The 12,793-nt window shown below is 45.0% G+C and overlaps 1 long non-coding RNA gene across 1 annotated transcript in view; it reads left to right on the forward strand.

Moving 5' to 3' along the window:
• The window catches only part of LOC142786700 (uncharacterized), a 64,877-nt gene that overhangs the window by 27,730 nt on the left and 24,354 nt on the right, over positions 1–12,793 (forward strand). Inside the window, exon 2 of the long non-coding RNA XR_012889122.1 lies at positions 8,114–8,288. This is a non-coding gene — a long non-coding RNA (uncharacterized LOC142786700). The remainder of the gene's footprint in view (positions 1–8,113; positions 8,289–12,793) is intronic.

Raw genomic sequence — 12,793 nt, forward strand, 5'->3', positions numbered from 1 at the left:
GCGATGCAAGAAACAGATAACACAACCACCACAAAATCCAAATTTTCGATTAACATACGAGAAACCTAATATGCAAGTCCTCTAATGTGGTGTATCTACTCGAATGCAACGTGTGCAGTATACAGTCATTCGTAAAAACAGAAGCATCATTTTGGATTCATTTCAATAATCACAGATCCCATGCGAGATCAGCCCCAATCCACCTCTATCAAGACATCTCAACCTTTCCGACCATGCATTCGACAAACTATCATAACCACTCTTAGAAACGGGATTTAAAACGGTTTAAATCGAGAACGTGCAAAACGAGTCATACCTTCTCCAGCGATTTAACACTCTCGATAGAGGAATAAATGAGAATACGGGTACACATTCAGCAATAAAGCATTCGAAAACAATTTTGGCAATAATGACAACAATAACTGAGTTTACAGCACCGCAGCTACGACCGACACTGGACAACTGAAAATGCTTCTGAGAGCACCACTCTTCCTAAGTACAGCTGTCGTTGGTTTCTGTTTCTTCCTTACTATCCAATCAATTGTACCACGCATGGCATGTCCAACAGCAATTATGTGCACAATCAGAAGGCCCCTACCACGTAATCCAGGAGCGGACCAGAATTGACATTGCACCCGCATGCCAGCCTCTGCGGCAATACGCGGCGCCCCTCTTTCAATGACGAGATGTCCATGAGGCGCCTAATAGTTAAAGGCTTAACCTTCTTAAAAAGCTCTTGTACCCCACACCAATTCCCCCGAGCCATGCGGTGCTGTCTGTTCCGAAACAATACGTTAGTGGAAAGAAGGATCTTCGAAAAAAAAGGGTGGAAAAGGGCGGGGGGGGGGAGGGAGGGCTACCTTTTGTTCTCATTGCTTTAGTTCCTTTTTCGTGTTTCTTCTTTTTTTCGCGTACCCCTTCTTCTTTAAGATTGTATAAAGCTGAGCACGAACAAACTGTACGCTCAATCCTGATGAAGGCCAGACTCTGGCTGAGACGTCGAAATAAACCACGTTGTGACTGCTCACGGCGAAAGTATTTGACAATATATATATATATATATATATATATATATATATATATATATATATATATATATCCTTCACGAGTAGTCACAACGTGGTTTATTTCGACGTTTTGGCCTATAGTTTGGCCTTCATCAGGATTGAGGGTACAGTTTGTTGGTGCTCAGCTTTACACAATCTTGATTCAGAGGGGGAGAGAGAGAAAGAGGGAAAAACGAAAGCAAAAAGAAGAAAAGGAAAACAAGAAAAAAAGTAAACAAGAAAACAAGAAAAAAAGGAGAATATAGGGTGGACTCCCCTGGGCACCCCCTTTCACTCCTCCCTTCCCCCTTCATTTCTCTCCCTTTTCTCCTTTTCCCCTATAGGATGTCTGCGGTCTGTGTATCCTTCCTTTCACTAATGCATTGTTCCCGACTAGACCGCGTCTCCTGGCTTCGGCGGTTTGGTGGGGGGAAAATGGGCTTTTTAAAGAATTTCAAGCCTTTAACTACTCAGGTTCCCGTCAACATCTCGTCGTAGAAAGAGGGGCGCTGCGTATTGCCGCAAAGGCTGGCAAGCGGGTGTCATGGCAATTCTTGCCCGCTTCTGGATTACAAGTGCAGCAGGGGCCTCCCGACTGTGCACAGGGTGTCTGTTGGGCATGTCGTGTTTGGCACAATTGATTGGATAGTGAGGTAAATACAGAAACAGACGACAGCTGTACTTAGGAAGAGTAGTTACATTTGGAAGTAATTTGAGTTGTCCAGTGCCCTTCGCAGCTGCAGTGCCGTCTACTCAGTAATTTTTTTCATTATTGCCGTTGTTGTTTTCTAAAGATTTAATTGTTCTTTATTCCTCTATTGAGGGTGTGAAATTGGTAGATAACGTATGACAATCGTTGTTCACGTTCTCGATTTGATTTAAATCCCGTCTCTAAGAGCGTTACTGATAGTTTGTCGAATGCATGGTCGGGAAGATTGAGATGTTTTGATAGGGGTAAATTTGGGGCTGATTTCGCATGGGCTTTGTGATAATTGAAGCAAATCCTAAATGGTGTAACAGTTTGTCCGATGTACTGCATACTGCACACGTTGCATACCACATTAGAGGAATCGCATGTTAGGTTTCCTCGTATTATTATACTAAAACTTGGATTGTGTGCTGGTTGCTTTGTGTGTTTCTCGCATCGCTTCACATACAAGATTGTGACTTTGAACAAGGTCGGCATGAATTATTAGGGGGTGAGGTATTGATTGGAGAGTGGACAACTGTGTCTTTGAGGTTGCGTGGTCGTCGGTAAACGACGCCAGGAGCGGACGGGAATGCACGTTTCAGCCGTTATTTTTGTTCCAGAATGCTGTAATGTCGTTTAAGGACTTCTTTACATTGGGGAAAATTATGCTGCAAGTTAAGCAGAGGTTTGTTTGCTGTGGGTCTTCTTGCGGTGGTCGCTTCATATGTAAGTCATCACGGTTCAGTTTTCTCGCTTTTTGAAAAGCGTCATCAATTACATATAGGGGGCATTTTGGTTTATCGAGCATAAGTTCTGGCCTCTGTGAGCTCGTATCAAAATGAGCGTCTCTTGAGCAGATTCGCTTAAATCGGTGAGCCTGGCTGTATGGAATACTGTTTTTACAGTGGCGCGGGTGGTCGCTTTGGTAATGAAGGTGCTGTTTATGATCCGTTGGTTTGCGATATAGGGTTATTAAAAGCTTGTTTTCTTGTATCGGTATGGTAAAATCAAGAAAATTTACGGTTGCTTGCGAGTAGGTGTGTGTGAAGTGTAATATTCGGATGTACAGCTTGTAAGTGTCGATAAAGTTGAGAAGTTCATCCTCGCTGTTGGTCCAAGTGAGAAAGATGTTGTTTATGTATCTTCTGTATAACAGTGGTTTCAAGGAACTTTGTGCAAAAAACTCCGATTCCAGCTTTCCTATAAATATGTTGACATAATTGGGTGCCATTTTGGTGCCCATAGCGGTCTCGCTGATTCGTCGAAAATACTTTTGGTTAAATTCGAATGTATTTAATTTGAGAACCATCTTCGTCAAAGTTGCGATGGCAGAGAAATCTGGGGTGTTAGATTGTCTATGGTCTCTGTACATGTTTTGTAATGCAGCTATGCCGTCATCGTGAGGAATATTTGTATACAATTAAAGGACATCAAAAGTAACCAAGTACGAGTTTTTCGGCACACACAGACCTGCAAGTCTCGAAGAAAATGTGTGGTGTTTTTTATGTACGACACGGGAGTGCATGGAATGTGACTTATTAGTTTGTCCACGTTCCTTGATATGGGTTCAGTTAATGTACCGATGCCTGATATGATTGGTCGATCTCGGGTACCGGGTTTATGAATTTTTGGGAAGATGTAAAAGCGACCTGGACGACTGTATGCTGCTCGCATCAGTTTGTGGTCAGTATTGGTTATCTTTTCTGCACCCAACAGTTTCTTTAGTTCTGTTGATACGATCCGTTTTGTATTCGTTTGTCTCATCACCTGGGAGGCGTTCGTAAAATTTTGAGTCGTCTAGTTATTGGTATGCTTCTTGTAAGTAGTTGGTTCTATTAAGGACTACAATTGCTCCTCATTTGTCCGCGAGTTTTATTGTTATGTCTGTCCTAGATGCCAGATTTCTCATACTGATTTTTTCTGATTTTGTTAAGTTTTTTCGTTTTCCTTTCTGTCTGTGGTATTCGTGCACTTTATCTTTCTGTACTGCAGTGATATAAAGGCCCAGGCACTTGGCTCGATTACTGTTCGGTGTCCAATCATTTGTTTTACGACGGTGAATTATTTCGTGGTTTGAAGGCCTGTCCAAGATATATTCGCGCAACCTTAGGCTTTTAGAGAAGTTGCCGAGGAGTAGGAGCAAGTGGAATTCATCAAAAAATTTGTGGTCGGGCAGAAGTCTAATCCTTTAGATAGCCGTTTTTCTTCGTCAGGTGACAAACGTGTGTCTGATAGGTTTAAAATCACAGTGTCCCAGGGCGTGTTCATAGATGGGTGCTCGTTTGTACCGTTAGTGGTTTCCTGGGTGGTCGTGTTGTAGTGATAAGGAACTGTATCAAGAAACGCGAGAATGGGCACATGGTGTCTTTTGAGTTTATGAATTTTTGTGGTCATGATCGCTTGGTATTTATACCGTTCAAATTCTGTTAATCGGGTGATTTCTTCGTTCGATAAAGTGTTGTGGCGGAGAGTGGTGTTGGACATAGCGACCAGTTTCTTTACCTGCTTATCACTGTGATTCGGAGCGATTTCCGTTTATTTAAGAGATGCCCCAAGGAGGACCTTTTTTTCATGTTATTTGGTCGTGTTCGTCTAGGTTTGTAGTGCCTGGTGTTAGTAAGAGTGTCATACCCTTGGGAGCTATTTTAGCACGAAGATACACTTGCAATGTTCATTTATACATTTCATGTCTAATTCATTTGTGAGCAAGTTTTTGTACTTTAAGGATGGTGGCACTGCAACTAGGAAGCAATGAGCTGGACTTACATTTCAGAGGCAAATCTTCTTTTGGAATCGGGGATGGCACTGATGAAGTTCGCAGATTGTAGTTATGTCCGGCAGTCCTTCGTCGTTGTAGGGTGGATTTCCGCGTTGGGCTCACGGCGAACGTGTTATTAGGGAATTCCGGTGCCCGGGTCTGCAATAAAAGGACGCGGTTTCGTAGTTCTTCAGGCTTCCCTTTGAGGAATGGTGTAGTGTTGCTGTCGTGTAGTGCATTTGGTCACGATATGCGCAATGAAGGGACGCGTGTTGACAGTCCAGCAGACTTCTCCCATAGTAGTGGTACGCTGTTGATGATGGTGAGGGCGTGGTTGTGGCTCACGGGAATCATAGTTTCGCCGATCGTCGCGAAGTCGCCTTTCATGTTGGGTGGGTTCGGGGCTTCTCCAGTATGTGTATATGCAGAGTTATTGTCGTGGGCTCTTGGAATATGTTGATATGCAGAGTTCGTTTTATGGTTGTCTTGTTGTGTTGAACGGATAATGACGGGAGCTGCTGGTTGAGTCGACCACCTTGTGGTAGCTTCGAAGTCTGCGCGACCGAGTGCACTCTTCAGGTTTTCGGCAATCAAAGCGACACCCATAAAACTCTGACGAAGCCTATCCGCAGCAAGAAAGCGTCTTAGTGGCAACTGCTCGATTTCGTAGTCGATGTATGAGAGCTTGCTGGGTCTTCGGCAGTAGGCCTTGACTGTCTCGTTGAATTGACGAGCGTCCCGGTTGAAGCGGTGCACGAATTGTTCGTTCGATCTTTCCAGGTGTTCGTTGAAATAACGGGGCAGCACTCATGAAACAACAAGCCTTTCGAGTTCCTGGCGTTTCCGAATCATGTTGTTTACTAGGCGACGAAGGCGGCGTAGCGATTCCTCTAGTCCGTGCGATGCCAGCTCGCTCGTACCGACGTGAAAAACCAGCGTGGTCACTCATCGTGGTACGCCAGCCAGCTCTTTCTCGATGTCGAATGTGGAGGTTCCGTGGATGGAAATGATCGCAGGTGTCGCCTTCTCTTCTGGGTTGAAGTGCCGGTGCAAATATCATGTTTGCGAGTTTTTTATGATGACTGATGTTGATGTATATTTAGGGAACTTCCGTGAGATCTGCTCGACTGGAGGTGCGCCTGTGGCTGGTCTTGTGTAGGCAGGCATGGTGTTTGAGTGGCTGTAGCATTGCAAGTAGTCAAGTATATCCTCCGTGAGTGGTCACAGCGTGGTTTATTTCGACGTTTCAGCCAAGAGACTGGCCTTCATCAGGATTGAGAGTACAGTTTGTTGGTGCTCAGCTTTAGACAATCCTAAATCAGAGGGGAAGAAAGAGAAAGAAGGAAAAACGAAGACAGAAAAGAAAACAAAAGAGGGGAATATAGAGTTGACTTCCCCGGGCGCCCCTTTCACTCTTTCTTCCCCTTTCCCCTCCATTTCTCTCCCTTTTCTTCTTTTCACCTTTGGAATTTCCGCTGTCTGTGTATTCTTCCTTTCACTAACGCATTGTTCCCGACCAGACGGTGCCTCCTGGCTCTGGCGGTTCGGTGTGGGGAAAAATAGATCTTTACGAAGCTTATGCCTGTTTATGCTTATATTTATGTTTAAGTTTATGTTTAAACAAGGTATCTCAGGGCCGGATCCTAATGAAAAAAGCTGAGAACTCGGCGGTTGGGCATATTCAATCTGAAGGTTACCTTGCCAAGATTGCGTAGGTGCTCGTGTTCAGTTAAGATCTGTATTTATAGATATGCTTAATCCTTAATATAAAAAAACAAATGTACTAAGTTCTCGGTTTTCTACTGCAATGTTAGAAGTTTACGCAGGAATTTAAACAATCTGGTCAGCTATATAGCATGGTTAGACTTTGGTTTCGATATTATTGCTTTGAGTGAAACATGGTTGAAGGCTGATGAAACAATGAGTATTCAGGGATTCAGGCTTTTATCGCAGCCACGCAACTCACGTGCGCGAGGAGGGGGTGTTGCCTTGTTTATACGGGACTATAATGCGCGCAATGTCTTGCTTGATGCATCTGTTACCAACGCAACTATAGAAACTCTGTTTATCAAAATGGAAAGAGGGCCAGTTATTGGCGTTGTATACCGCCCACCCGGTTCTTCAGTAAAAGCGTTCCTGAAGGAATTTGAGTCTGTGCTTATGAGAGTTTCCTGCATTCACTACAATAATATTGTAGTTGTTGGAGACTTTAGTATTGACCTTTAGTATTGACCTGTGTTTAATTTTTTCGCCTGCATTCAACTGAGTGTTGCCAACAACATGAAAGAACCTTTTCAGCTGCCGGAACCCATTGCGGACCATCACTGTCGCGACTATAGGCACACAAAGATCTTCGGCAGCACTCCAATACGAGTCCTCAGACGGAATGGAGTGGTACCCGCTGAAAAGTAAAAGGCCGAAAAACTGACCTATGTCCGCTCCTGTGACGTCCACCTCCTCCCCCTTGGAAGAGGTGGACGTCACAGGAGCGGACATACATGTCCCCCTACATGTTAACCTTTTATCCGCCAAATAATATGCCACACCCTCAAACAAACAGCAATTCCCATTCTGTGACACGCCCAGATGGCTCGCGAGAACAGATAGATAGATATGTCGAGTTCAACGTCCTGAAACCACGTTATAGTTATGAGAGACACTGAAGTGGAAGGCTCCGGAAATTTGGACCTCCTGGGTTTTTTTAACGTGCCTAAAATCTGAGCACATGGGCCTAGAGCATTTCCGCCTCCATCAAAAATGCAATCGCCGCAATCAGGAATCAATCCCGCGACCTGCGAGTCAGCATGCAGATGAGTGCCTTAGCCCCTAGACCATTGATTGATTTGTGGGGTTTAACGTCTCAAAACCACTATTTGATTATGAGAGACGCCGTAGTGGAGAACTCCGGAAATTTTGACCACCTGGGGTTCTTTAACGTGCACCCAAATCTGAGTACACGGGCCTACATTAGCCCCTAGACCAGGTGGGGCTTGGCTCACCAGTACAAACGTGCCGTTTTTTTTCAACACGGTATGCCTAAAGTGATTAACGTTCATTCTTTCATTTTTCTCCAACTAGAATTCAGGTTTGGCGAAAAAAAATCTCCCAAAGTTGCAATCCCCCACTTGCAATGTAAGCTTTCTACCCGGCCTTTGTGAACGCAATAGGCATTCTTTTTTAGAGTAGCTGATTTTATTCCCATTACTTGCGGGCATGTTTGTATCAGCCAGACTGGCCAGTGTTGAAAGAAAACAACGCCACCAGATGGTGGAGTCAGTGCCCAACCTAGTCCCAGTTTACTGATGGACCGATGATGGTACTGAAGGATACCGTAGCACTGAGTGCGCCACTTATATTGGTGGCTGAATTCCGCGGAATCGAGTAATTCCAGATTGATTAGTTCACTTTTTGGTAATCTAATGCTTTGTTGGATGCTACCTCAACACGAGAGCTCGTGTTTAAAAAGGTCCTCTCAATTCTTGTATTTCGTCTTTCCATGCACAAATTATTTAATTTTCTGTTCTTTAATGTCGAGATCACGAGATTATATAATGTACAATGTGCAGTACATTACTAATCGCTTTTTTCTGCAAATAAACATTTCCTTGTCTATTTCAGGTGCGATCTTTTAAGCAAAGTTGTGAGCACACCAGGGAGTGTGCCAGAGGGTTGTGCTGTGTCAGCCGAAGACGAGGTCCAGTTTGTCTATTTAACACTAAGCTACACAAACAGTGCACGCCCTACCCGGTATTTGGTGTCTACATACAACACTGTCCCTGTGCTCCCGGTCATGGTAGGCAGAACGTTTGCTGGGTTGTTTCCTTTACAGCTAAGAATACACGATGGCTTTACTAGTAATTGACACCAGTTGTATTCACAACATAGTGAATATATATTTGACTGCGCTGCTTCCGTTCAGTGTGTCAAATGATGTTCAAAATACGTTTTTCCTTCCGCTAGAACCACTGAAGCTCAGTTCATCTATTTGTTATAAACGTGTAACATTTCTTAGGCAATGAAAGGCACCTTCGCTACTTATATTTACATTGCGCGTTCTCCTGGTCCTTGTCTTAGCTTTGGGCGTACTATACTTGGCACAGGAGGACTTGAGTTAACGGTGAACTAGATTCACAAGTCGTGTCGTGAATAACACTACTTTCCTCTCACCGAAATTGCGAAGCACTTCTTACCGGTTAACGGTGGCATATGCTCTCATACTACGGACGATGGCATGTTCCCTATACGAATCTCGAATTTGAAAAGCGTAAACCGAAATCACGAACGAGCGCCGTATTGCAGAGAAATCGCAGCAAGCATTGGTTATCACGAAAAATAAAAAAAAAGCAATCAGTTTAAATCCCGCCTTACGCAGGAGTTGGACCCACGGGTTCTATTTGGCAGTAAAGTAATATACAAGTAAGGCATGCCCATACTCCAAACGCTTAGGAAAAACACCCTGTAGAAGATCACTCATGTCATAATAACAAACAAAACTTGTTTTTTTTCATCGAGAGAGTGAGAAAACCGCGGATTGGTTCAGTAGCCGGAAACTCCTATTGCTAGCTGAGGGATGGTCTACAGATACAGAAGGATCGCCTAGCACACCTCAGGTGCACCTTCGCACAGTACGCCTTCCCACTGCTCTGAGCGGCGTAGGTAGTAACGCGGCACTGAAGTGTGTTCTGTTGCGTATGCTAGTAATTAGGGTGCCAAATCCCGGGCATTAGGTAGTATAACGTGTCTGATACAGTACATGCATGAAGGTTATGTCTGCTGTTGCCGAAGGGAAACCGCCTTCTCACGGCTAAAACGCTCCACCGAAATACCGTCCAATGTAGCGCAACGTCAGTAGTGGAGAACCCTGCACTAAGTTGGCAGCAACAGGGTTGCTGGGTTGCTCGAAGCGTGAGTTCTCTCGGGCTTTACCCCACCATTTACAGCATCAACGTCCCCGTAGTGTTGTCACATAACTCAACGATATGCTGAAATGTGTGCACGTGTTGTGGCAGCAGCAGGTAAGCCAGCTAGAGTGATGAATCCTGCCTGTCACCTGTAAGCAAGATCGCCCCAGACCAGAGCTGCTTTTCGTCTGCCGCAACATTGGGAAACAATACAATTTCGCACAACCAAGTAAAACCCACGATAACATGCTAGATAGAAGCTCGCTGAACAAATAAATGACCAGACCAACGTCGCTCGTCTTACTCCTTCAAGCGGGAGCAAAAATCACGTTGGGTGTCAACTGTCCGTATTGGGCTTGCTTCACCACGTCTGTAGATAAGGCATGGACGATAGAGCCTTGAAATACAAACGACCAGTGCACGCAGCGTACGATAGGCATGGCTCAGGAACAAGAAGGAAGACGAAAAGTGGAAAACTAAGGAGAGGCCCTCACGACATACATACTCGGGAAGCCGCCGTTTAGAAGCTTTATACCGTAAACACCCGTACCGCCTCCTAGCGCAGAAGCAAAGAAACACTTCTGACTTACGCCGCTCGGCAGCCTTGGAAGCGGTGCCAGCGGCCAGTCAATATGTTAACGCTACTCCTTTGCGTGTTTTTCAGGAAAGCTGCGCATTTCCCAGCGGTTGTGCATGCGTGGTGCGAATCGCGTCTACTGCCGCAAGTACCTGATGTCGCTTTTAACGTGCGTTCGCTTCACTACTGAGCAGTAATGCGTGATATTTGCATGCAAAGCTCTCGGCTGTACGCTCCGTTGGGTTCTTCGTCACTGTGTCGACTGAAAACACATGAGTATTTTTGTTTTTGGTGTACTAGACATCGTATTGCGTTTTTGGAAGTTGTGTCGTTTTTATGTATTGTGCGTTGTGCGCTTTTTTCGTGTTAGGTACGCACTGAAATTACACGCTCTACATGCACGATCATGTATACAATACAGTGGGGTCTTCTTTTTGACGTCAAGTTACGTCAAATCTTTAATTGGCGTTGCATAGAATAGCCACGAAGCAAGCTCTTAAAATCGTGCATTGCCACACTGACACCATATGAGCTAATAACTGCTAATCAGCCCGTAGAACGGGAAATATAGCTTCGAGAAAGATTAATAAAAGATCTTACGGGGAGAAGAATGCGTATGTCACTGCCTGGTGGGTTCGAATACGATGATGCAGAGACTGAATGATTTTGACTAGGGAACGTACGTACTGGTGCTGCCTGTGCTGCTGCACAAGAACACTCCACGAACTATTTCAGCATGCCGCGCTCGGGCCTGCCAAGCACGAAAAGTCTGGAAAATGTGTGCTCGCAACAATTTAATGCACGCAAATCACACAATGAGGGTTAAGTTTAAGCCGAGACTATAATTTCCCGCAGGAGTGAATCAGTGCGAAGTACGCCACGGAGCGTCTGCTGTTTTGCTTGCCCCATACCGCTTTGTTTGCCCCATAAACTTGACGTCACTTCCGCCACGCTTCTCACAATGCTTTCACATACGATAGGAAATCTCTTCATTTTATCCTTCCTCCATGCTCAGGGACACCAGAAAGCGACGCAGCGACGATGATGTCACAGCCGAAGTGCACAGCCAGCGCTAGCTGCAGCATTGGTCTTTCCTGGCACAGAAGGCAGTGCATCGGTACCCCTTTTAACACGATAGCGTGAGAGCTCGAGTTGCAGAGATCCCGCTGTCGGCGTGGGCCCCTTTGGTTGTGAAGAAATATCGTCTGTGTGTATGTGACCAAAAAATCAAGTTACCGAGATCGCCGCGGGAGGCCGCTAGTTGTCGACGCGTGCGCACGCGATCACACTGAGAAAGCCACGCACTCGAAGAATAAAAGATGCTCAAGGTCGCGAGGCACGGTAGTTTCTTTGCCCCGGCCACATATCTCTGCTTAGCTTCCAGTGGTCTCGTCAAGACGAGAGAAGAGATAATAGAATTGCCGCATGCGACAAACCTTTGTAACCCCACTCGCACTGGACGGATTCATAAAAATTTTGCGGAGTTGAATTCGTGAGGCAATAAGCTCTTCTAGAGAATTCATTTCATGGTTACTTGAAAAGTGCTTCAGGGCTTCTTTAACGCCTTTCGTTCGACAGATGTCAGAACAAAAACGAGACTATTCGGTGATTGTAGGCGCATTTTCGAATCCTCAACTACGCCGAAAAAGGCCGGGTTAGTGCCGCCATCGCCACTAAAAACACACAGGAGCTTTCGAACAGCTCTGAAAATGAACAACTATGTCCATCTGGCGGAAAAAAATATCATGCCTTTCTAGAGGCGTTGATCAAGCAAACAGAAAACGCTACACAATGTGCTGCTATCTGTGAGGCATTGTGAGACTCTTTATGGCTTCCGATATGGCGAGCACGTGGCTTGTATCTTGGAGGCCATGCGACTCCTTCTTTAGATTAAAAACCTTTATCTACCATTCACGCGCGCGAGCTGGTACGATCTACTGTGTGCGTGTCTGTATGCATGCGTGTGCGCGTAGGTAACTCAGCATAATAATAAGTATGCTCTTAGCATTTGAAAGAACACTGAACACTATGAGCCGGATTTTGCTATCACGTTCAACTTTTAAAGGTGAAACTTAAGGGTCCCCTAATTTATGAAACGCACAGATTGACGCGAAAAGCAGCTGCGCACGCGTCGCGCTATCTCTGGATAGCCTCAATGTATGTTTCCCATAGAACAAACTGTATTCAGACGTTGTTTTATGTGCCAGCAAAAGAAAAAAAAGAGCTATCTGAACGTTTCATAGCGAAGTTATGAACTTAATGGCCCAAGTGAAGCCAAGAACTTGGTTAATAATAAACTGCCTATCGCATGTATGGGAAGCTTATACCGCTCCAATTGGTGAATGGACTAAAAAGAATACTGATTGATTGATTTGTGGGGTTTAACGTCCCAAAACCACCATATAATTATGAGAGACGCCGTGGTGGAGGGCTCCGGAAATTTAGACCACCTGGGGTTTTTTAACGTGCACCCAAATCTGAGCACACAGGCCTACAACATTTCCGCCTCCATCGGAAATGCAGCCGTCGCTAAAAATAGAATATTCGAAGAATCCATATGAATTGTGTATTCAGTGGCGGTTTCTGTATGGTTTGTACACGGCTGCTGAACAACAGGTTGCGGGATCGAATCCCGAGCATGGCGGCTACATTTCAGATGGAGGCGGAAATGCTATGGGCCCGTGTTCCCAAATTTGAGTGCACGTTAAATAACCACAGGTGGTCGAAATTTCCGCAGCCCTCCACTACGGCGTCTCAAAATCATATGCTGGTTTTTGATGTTAAACCCCACATAATAATCTATCTCCTTTATGGTTCAGT

This window comes from Rhipicephalus microplus, unplaced genomic scaffold (genome assembly GCF_043290135.1).
Source record: "Rhipicephalus microplus isolate Deutch F79 unplaced genomic scaffold, USDA_Rmic scaffold_28, whole genome shotgun sequence".
NCBI lineage: Eukaryota > Metazoa > Arthropoda > Arachnida > Ixodida > Ixodidae > Rhipicephalus > Rhipicephalus microplus.